This window comes from Monodon monoceros, unplaced genomic scaffold (assembly GCF_005190385.1).
Source record: "Monodon monoceros isolate NGI ecotype Baffin Bay Population unplaced genomic scaffold, NGI_Narwhal_1 Super_Scaffold_18, whole genome shotgun sequence".
Taxonomy (NCBI): Eukaryota; Metazoa; Chordata; class Mammalia; order Artiodactyla; family Monodontidae; genus Monodon; species Monodon monoceros.
This window is the reverse complement of record NW_021703774.1, coordinates 161,961,039-161,969,850: the sequence shown is the minus strand read 5'-3', so window position 1 is coordinate 161,969,850 and position 8,812 is coordinate 161,961,039. Positions and strand designations below refer to the sequence as shown.

At 45.6% G+C, this 8,812-nt stretch overlaps 1 pseudogene; it reads left to right on the top strand.

The window, feature by feature from the left end:
* The first annotated feature begins 1,808 nt into the window (after nt 1-1,808).
* Nucleotides 1,809-3,199, top strand: LOC114898022 (annotated as a pseudogene).
* Nucleotides 3,200-8,812: the final 5,613 nt, after the last annotated feature.

Below are 8,812 nucleotides of genomic sequence, written 5' to 3'. Positions count from 1 at the left end.
TCTTTTATTAACCACCTGCTCCCCATCTTTTACTAACACTAGGATATGTTCAGAATCTTCCATTTCACTCATTCTGATGTGTGTGCAGTGGGTGCTCATTATGGTTTTAATTTGTATTCCCTGATGATTAATGGAACTGATCACTTTTTCGTATGTTCATTGGCCATTTCAATTTCATTAGGTTTCATCTTTTATGAAGTTATCTTTCCATTTGTCCATTTTTTGTATTTGCTTCTTTCCTTTTTCATTACTGACTGGTCAGAGTTTTATATGTATTCTGGATATAAGTCCTCTGTCAGCTTGCGGCTTGCCTTTTTAAAAACTAACAGCTTTGGGCTTCCCTGGTGGCGCAGTGGTTGAGAGTCCGCCTGCCGATGCAGGGGACACGGGTTCGATCCCTGGTCCGGGAAGACCCCACATGCCACGGAGTAACGAAGCCAGTGTGCCACAACTACTGAGCCTGTCCTCTATAGCCTGCGAGCCACAGCTGCTGAGCCCGTGCACCTAGAGCCGATGGTCCGCAACAAGAGAAGCCACCGCAGTGAGAAGCCTGTGCATCGCAACGAAGAGTAGCCCCCACTCGCCACAACTAGAGAAAGCCCACGTACAGCAACAAAGACCCAACGCGGCCATATAAATAAATAAATCAATAAATAAAGGGCAATGGGGAGCCACAGAAGGTGCTGGAGTGTGGAAGTGACCAGATCAGATCTGTGCTTTAAGGAGATGAATCTTGCTATAATGTGCAGAATGGATTGGTGTGGGAGAGACTGGAGGCTGGGAGAACAGTTTCAAGTCTATTGCAAAAAGTAACAGGAGCATCTGTGTGTCTGTTAATTTTTAAATGCCTTTTGTAAATAACCCTCTAATTGTGAAGTTTTGTTCTTTTCCTTTTTTAAAGTAGCTATTTGTGGGTGTGCAGTAACCCAACAAAAATGTCTCCAGGAATCCTCTCCGGCCCACTGGATGGGAACACACAGGGGGCCATTGTATCAGCTCTGTAGCCCTTTGTCCCAGGACACCCATTCCCCATACAGAAAATTTCCTGGCAAAGAGGCAAACTACTGTGGTTCAGCAGATACTACTGTCCTGGACTCTTGACGGTCTGCCCACGTTTGGGAGAAGCAGGTAAAAACAAGAATGACCTTCAGGTCTCTAGTGACATGAAACCCTCTACCTGATCACAGCCCAGATAGTAGCAGAGAGGGTCCCTTCCTGCCTCAACTCAATCGCTTGAATGAATGTTACCTGGGCCCCCAGATGTTCTTAAAGATGCTGCAGTGCCTTAATTGATCTCAGAGAAATACAACAACCAATTTAGGCATTCTTTCTAGCTTTCCAGTTCTTGTCTTCGGAGGCATATGGAGTAAAAAAGATACAAAACTTTTATGTCTCAGTATTCACAACCTTGACTGGAAGAATCTGTGAATTGGGCAGTTTGCTCTGCATAATAAAGGACGGGAGAAGAGGGTGGTGTTTGTTTTGTTTTGTTCTGTGTGTTTGCTTCTCCTCCCTGCCTGGCCCCTCCACCATTCTCTCCAAGTTCATGGCGCCGTCATCTCTGACCAAATGAGCCCCTTCTTATTTTACGTTTTCCACTTCACCCTGAATCGCCACTCCTACTTTTATCTCCACCATAGACACTCCCTTTCATTTATTTAATTTATCTCATTAAAAATAACAAGCAAAAACTTTCCATTGACCACTCGGGCCCCTTCAGGCATTGGGCCGCCTCTCTGCTTTCCCTGATAGCAAAATTCTTCAAAAGTGCTGTCTTCGGAATACTCTTAGGAAGAGTCTTGGGAACAATGAGGGTGGGGACAGAACGGAATGGAGGAGCGACCATAGAAGTGGACAGAGGGCATGAGTGGAATAAAGCTGACCTCACACAGGTATAGAGCTGAAGGTCAAGTGGAGTCACTGTCTCTGTCCCTCCGGTAAGCTTGGTGGCCTGAGGCCCAGGGACCCGCACTGGGTGGCTGTGGGACTGCTGACCTGGGTGGCCTTGGGGCTTCTGGTGACCAGACACGAGGGTCACGGAGGCCTGCATGAGAACTTCTGTGGTCACAGCCGCAGGCACCCAGGTGTGGATTTCTACCAAGGACAGTCATGCCTGTGCCCATGGCCACACTCACAAGAGCATCTGGTGTGGGCACACCCCCGGTCACGAGCATGGAGGATTTGCCCCATGGCCATAGCCATGGCCACTGCTATGACAGCCTCTCCCACAGAGGACATGGACAAGACCATGAGCACAGCCTATGCACTGGGGCTACAGTGCTGATCTCTGCAGCTCCATTTTTCTTCCACTTCCTTATCCCCGAGGAGTCCAGGTCCCCTGACACTGCTTTCCACTCCAGATTTTACTCAGTTTTGCTTGGGGTGGGCTCCTGGGAGATGTCTTCCTCAACCTCATGCCCCCTGCCCTGGAACCTCATTCTTACCACTGTCTGGAGCACAATGGGAGGGCCCTATCCTGTCTGCGAGATGGTGGGTCCTCGGTGGAACTATCGCCTCTCTTTGTGAGACAAGGCGGGAGGATAAGCACATGCTCTGGATCACACATGGAAGTCACTGATGTGGAAGACAGGAGCATCCTCTGAAGGAGAAGCAGAGCTCATAGGAAGAAGAAAAGGAAGTTGGGGGGAGGGGTCTCAGAGGAGGAGAGGAGGGAGCACGGGGTGCAAAGATGGGCCCAGGAGACCTCAGAATACTGAAGGGGAAAAATCAGGTTCACACCTGCATGTATTGGGGTAGCTGAATCTGGCTGCCGACTGGCACCAACCTCACGGGTGGTCTGGCCATGGTGCTTCATTTCGGGGGGTCGGGGGCTGGAGATCCTGACCACAGTGACTGTCCCACTGCAGGAAGTGCCCCAAGAAGTCGGGCACTATGCCTTGTTGGCCCAGTCTGGCAATAGGGGCGCTGGTGTGTGCAGCCTTACGCTCCTAACTCAAAGAGGGGCGCGGGCAGTAAAGTGCAGGCGGGGCGGGTCCTGGCTGGGCTCTGCCACTCACTGCTTTATCTACAGAGCAACTACATCCCATGTCCGCGTGGCCTGAGCTGTTGAGGGAGGTGTCACCACTGCAGTCCCTTCCTGGAGATGCTGGGGCAGGTTGTCATAATGGTGATGATGGTCCACTCGAGTGACAGGTGGGATAAACTGCCCCCACCCCTGCCCCAAACTTCTAGCCTCTAACTCCTCCAGGTCAGGGGTCTGTGGAGGTTGGACGCCCTGGCCAGAGAGCTCTGCTAAGGGAAGGAGCTGTATCTGAGGGAAGTGGAGTCTTTGGCACGAGGACCATCAGGGTTTGGCAGTCTCACAGGGGCTGTAGAGGCGAAATTGAGAGGCCAGAGGGACGGTGCCATCAGGCATGGGCTGGCCACATTGTTGGGTTGGAGGGCTACCTGGGGCCACGAAGAAGGCTGGAAGAGAGAGAGGGGATGGCAGCCCACCCCGTGTCCCCACCCCACCTGTTCTCGGAGGACCAAGCTGCCACACACAGGCTTCTCCAAGGTCTGCCTCCCTTCTCCCACCTGGTGGTGGAAGCTCCAGCGAAGACCAGAGCCCTGAACAGAGGGGGAAGCAGGGGGAGGTGAGGATAAACATCAGTTAAACTTCAGTCACGTAACCGGATCCAGGAGTGACAGGGAGAAGGGGATTAGCTGCTAATCTCATGGCCTGATTTGTGTGTGTGTGTCTCTATTCTTTTTATATTACTGGGGTTTTTTGTGTTTTTTGTTTTTTGTTTTTTTGCGGTACACGGGCCTCTCACCGTCGTGGCCTCTCCCATTGCGGAGCACAGGCTCCGGACGTGCAGGCCCAGCGGCCATGGCTCACGGGCCCTGCCGCTCCGCGGCATGTGGGATCATCCCGGACCGGGGCACGAACCCGTGTCCCCTGCATCGGCAGGCGGACTCCCAACCACTGCGCCACCAGGGAAGCCCTATATTACTGTTTGAATGGAGAGTAGGGGTGATGAAATAAAGTCCTTGTATCTTCAGCCCCACCAAAAAAAAAAAAAAAAGTGCTGTCTCTGCTTGCTTTACCTACTTCTTTTCCCGGTCTCTCTAAAGCTCTCTCTAGTAGTGAGGCTTTCAACCCCATCATTGCATTAAATTATCTTTGCCAAAACTATTCAGTCCTCCTCGCTCATTTTATCAGCTTATCAGCAGAATCGGGCACAGCCTATTGCTCCTTCCTTCTGGAAATGGTTCCCCGCTTGGCCTCCAGAACCCCACGCTCTCTTGATTCTCTTCCAACCTCAGCAGCCATTCCTTTTCGGCCTCTTTGCTGGCTCCGCACCACCTTCCCTCCTGCTAAATAATGGAGTGTCTCGGGGCTTGGACTCAGGCTCTCTTGCTGTTATGGTCTCTACGTGACTTCATCTAACCCCATGATTTAAATGCCTTCTATCTACTGCAACTCCCAAAAGTGTATCCTCAGACCTTTCCCCTGAATTCTATTCCAGATAAATGGCCAACAGACTCCTCAATACCTCCACTTGGATGTCTAATGGGCATCCCAAACATAAACCAAACCAAACTCCTGTTTTTTCCACCTAAACTTACTCTTCCCCAGTCTTTCCCTCCCAGTGAACCCTCAGCAACATCTCAGGTTCCTCCTGTTCCCTCACACCCATTTATTAATAAATTGTCCGCTCTTTTTAAAACTCTCTCTGTTCTCCCAGTTTGCAACTTGTCTTTCTACTCTTGGTGGTATCTTTTTTTTTGCGGTACGTGGGCCTCTCACTGTTGCGGCCTCTCCCGTTGCGGAGCACAGGCTCCAGACGCGCAGGCTCAGCGGCCATGGCTCACGGGCCCAGCGGCTCTGCGGCATGTGGGATCTTCCCGGACCGGGGCACGAACCCGCGTCCCCTGCATTGGCAGGCGGACTCTCAACCACTGGGCCACCAGGGAAGCCCTGGTGGTATCTTTTGAGGAACAAATGTAATTTGTTTCTTTTATGGTTAACACTTCTGAAAATACCTTGTTTGAAATATTTCCCATCCCTAGTTCTTGAAGATACTCTCTGGCAGCTTTTCTTTTTTCTCTAAAGATTTGCCTTTCACATCTCTCCTACCACCCTATTCTAAATTACCAGCACCGTGTCCTGGATCACTGTAATCCCTCCTCACTGCTCTCGCAGCCTCTAGTCTTGCCTCTGCACAATAACCATGGTGATCCTGCAAAAATAAGCCAGATGTTTTCACTCCTCTGCTAAAAAGCATCTAATGGATTCTCATTTTGTTCCAAGCAAAACCCTCAGCACTTAACACAGCCTGCGAGGCCCTGTGTGACCTCGCCCACCACATCTCTTACTTCCTGTAACTCCCTCTCTCACTCTACTCGGGCCATGCAGTGGCCTCCTTAATGTCCTAAAACATGCCAAACATTCTCCCACCTCAGGACATTTGCACATACTGTTCTCTACCCGGAGTTCTCTTCCCTCACATAACCAGTCTTGTTCCTCTTAAAACAGTCTTCTGCCCCCAGATCTCCTTATCAGAGAGGACTTCCACAGCCGCCCTGTATAAAATAGCACATCTCCTCCACCCACAATCTCCATCCTGTGTTCCTCATTTATTTGTCCTTGTCATCTCCCTTCTTCTAGTAGAATATAAGTTCCATAAAAAACACAGTTTTGCTTAGTGTGCTGCTATATTCCCAACGTCAAGAGTGGTGCCTGGCAGACAACCAGTATTAAAAAAAATACTATTGAATGCATGATGGGATGAATGAAAGTGTCTTGAAAAATATACAGTGTTCATTTAAGAATAAATGTTTTGAATGTACATAAATTTACATAAATATCATGTAGATATTCTGCTTCTTACTTTCTCACTAAACATATTTAAGATCGAACCGTACTGCTGAATGTAAATCCAGTTCGTTATTTCTGACCACTGCATAGTGTGCCATCAAATGCCACATTTTCTCATCCGTCTCCTTAACGGTGGACACACGGTTTGCCTGCAGCTCCAGCTATATACACAGCATGAAATAAACTTTCTGCAACTTACAGCTTATGAATCTGTGTAAAAGACCTTTTTGATATTTTGGGGGTGGGGAGTGGAGGGAGTGGGATGGTATGTATACTCAGGAGTAGAATTGGTGAGTCACAGGACAAACATAGATATGCTTAATTCAACTAAGCACAGCCAAAAGGCCTGCCAGGGAGAAAACACACATAATTTATGCCTACCCCCATCAACAATTTGTGGAAAATCCTGTTTCCTCCATATCCTTCCTGGCCCTTTGAAGTACCTTGCGTTTCTAATGTTTGGCATTATTACAGATATAAAATATTATCTAATTGTTCTTTTCATTTGCATTTCTCTGATTACCAGGTAAGAGCACATAGAGTTTAGTTCTGACGTTTGCAACCTTTGGGTTCTTTTGTTGTTGTTGTTTGTTTTTTTGTTTTTCTTGAGGGGGGAGAGGGAGGGAAGGGGAGAAATCACTATTTAGACACTAATAAAATTTATTAATTCATTTATTCTCCTTTATTCCCCATATCTCATTGCTTTCTCCTGGATTCAGTTCTCTTCTTGCTTTATGCTTACTTTAGGAGGGATTTCAAAGAAGGTCTTTACATGGCAACATTTCTGAGACCTTGAATAAATATTTATTTTCCTCAAGTATTTAAATGACAGTATAGGACTTCCCTGGTGGCACAGTGGTTAAGAATCCACCTGCCAATGCGGGGGACATGGATTCGAGCCCTGGTCTGGGAAGATCTCACATGCTGCGGAACAACTAAGCCCATGTGCCACAATTACTGAGCCTGCACTCTAGAGCCTGCGAGCCACAACAGCTGAGCCCACGTGCCACAACTACTGAAGCCTGCGTGCCTAGAGCCCCTGCTCCACAACGAGAGAAGCCACCACAATGAGAAGCCCGCACACTGCAATGAAGAGTAGCCCCGCTCACCACAACTAAAGAAAGCCCGTGTGCAGCAACGAAGAACCAACACAGCCAAACATAAATAAATAAATTTATTTTAAAAATAAATAAATAAATGACAGTAAAACCAGAGATAAAATTCTAGTGTCAAAGTTCTTTGCCTTCAGCACTTTGAAAATATGAGTCCATTGTCTTTTGCATCCCAGCTATTGAGTTCAACGATCTAACCATATTGCCGGGAGTTTTTTTCCCCCACATTGTGTTGTATTTGTAAAATACCAAATAAAATATGTAACATTTTAAAAAATGGCTCTGAACCACTCTAACTCAACTCGAGTTGGAGCATTACCAGTGCTGTTTAATAATCTACCTCTGTGTTCTTTCCCTATCATAGTCTCTATTTTCACCCACCCCGCACCAGGGAACCATTTTCCTGAATGTTCCTCATTTTAAAAACAAATTTGTCATAAATGCGTGCTTCCCTAAAATAATACATTGCTTAGCTTTGCTAGTTTTTTTTCAGCTTTTCATAAATGAGCTTATAGTGTGCATAGTCTTCTGCAACTTCTTTTTTTTTTCACTCAACTTTATATTTCTGTTTCATCTATTTTGTTGCATGTAGCTGTACCTAATTCTGTTTCTTTCTGCATAATATTCCACTTTGGAAACATGTTACAATCTACCCATTATCCTGATGACAGACATTTAGGTTTACCTCCAAGTTTTTGCCAGTAGAAAGGATATTGCTATGAATATTTTATACATATCTCTTGGTACATGCATACAATTGTTTGGAGTAGAAATGCTGGGTCATAAGGTTTGCACATCTTTAATTTTATTCAATAATGCCAACTTATTTTCTAAAGTGTTTGTAAAATTTCCTCTTCCACCAGCAGTACGTGAGAGTTCTGTTTAATCCACATCTTCAACACTTTGTATCACTAGACTTCATAATTTTGAGTAGTCTAGTAGATGTAAACTGGTACCTTGTGATCTTAATTTGCATTTCCTAGATTTCTAGAGAGGTTGAGCATCTTGTCATATGTTGATAAGTTCTGTGAAATGTTGGCTCAAGTCTTTGCCCGTCTTTGCATTGGGTTGTGTGTCTTTTTCTTATTCGTTTATGGTAGTTTGTAACAGTATCTATTCTAGATGTTAATCTTGTCTCAGTTTCAATAATTTTGTTGCAAATATCTTCTCCCAGTTTGCCAGTTTACAACTTGTCTTTTGACTCCCTTCGTGATATCTTTTTTTTTTTTTTTAGGCCACACCATGTGGCATGTGGGATCTTAGTTCCCTGACCAAGGATCAGACCCATGCCCCCTGTATTGGGAGTGCAGTGTCTTAACCACTGGACTGCCAGGGAAGTCCCATCTTTGTGGTATCTTTTGATGAACAAACATTTTTTACTTAATGTAGTCAAATTTATTCATATTTTTATCTTATAGTTAGCAGGGTTTTTGTATCTTGTTTAAGGAAATCTTTCTTATCCCTAGGCCTTAAAGATATGCTCTCGAAGATTTTTTTTTTTTTAAGTTTTGCCTTTCACATGAAAGTTTTTAATCATTAGGAATGAACTTTTATGTGTAGGGTGAAGTATGAATCCGATTTCATTTTTTCTATATGCATAACCAGTTGCCTCGGTGTCACTCATCCTTTCTCTAATATCTACAAAGCTGCCTCTGTCTTATGTCAAATTTTCATATACATGTGGGGCTTTTTCTATGCTATTGTTTTCTTTGGTGAGTTTGTCAATATGTTTGCTTTTTTGTTGTTTTTTCTAAATTTCTTTTATTGAAGCATAGTTGATTTACAATGTGTTAATTTCTGCTGTACAGAAAAGTGATTCAGTTATACATATGTATACATTCTTTTTTACATTCTTTTCCATTATGGATTATTACAG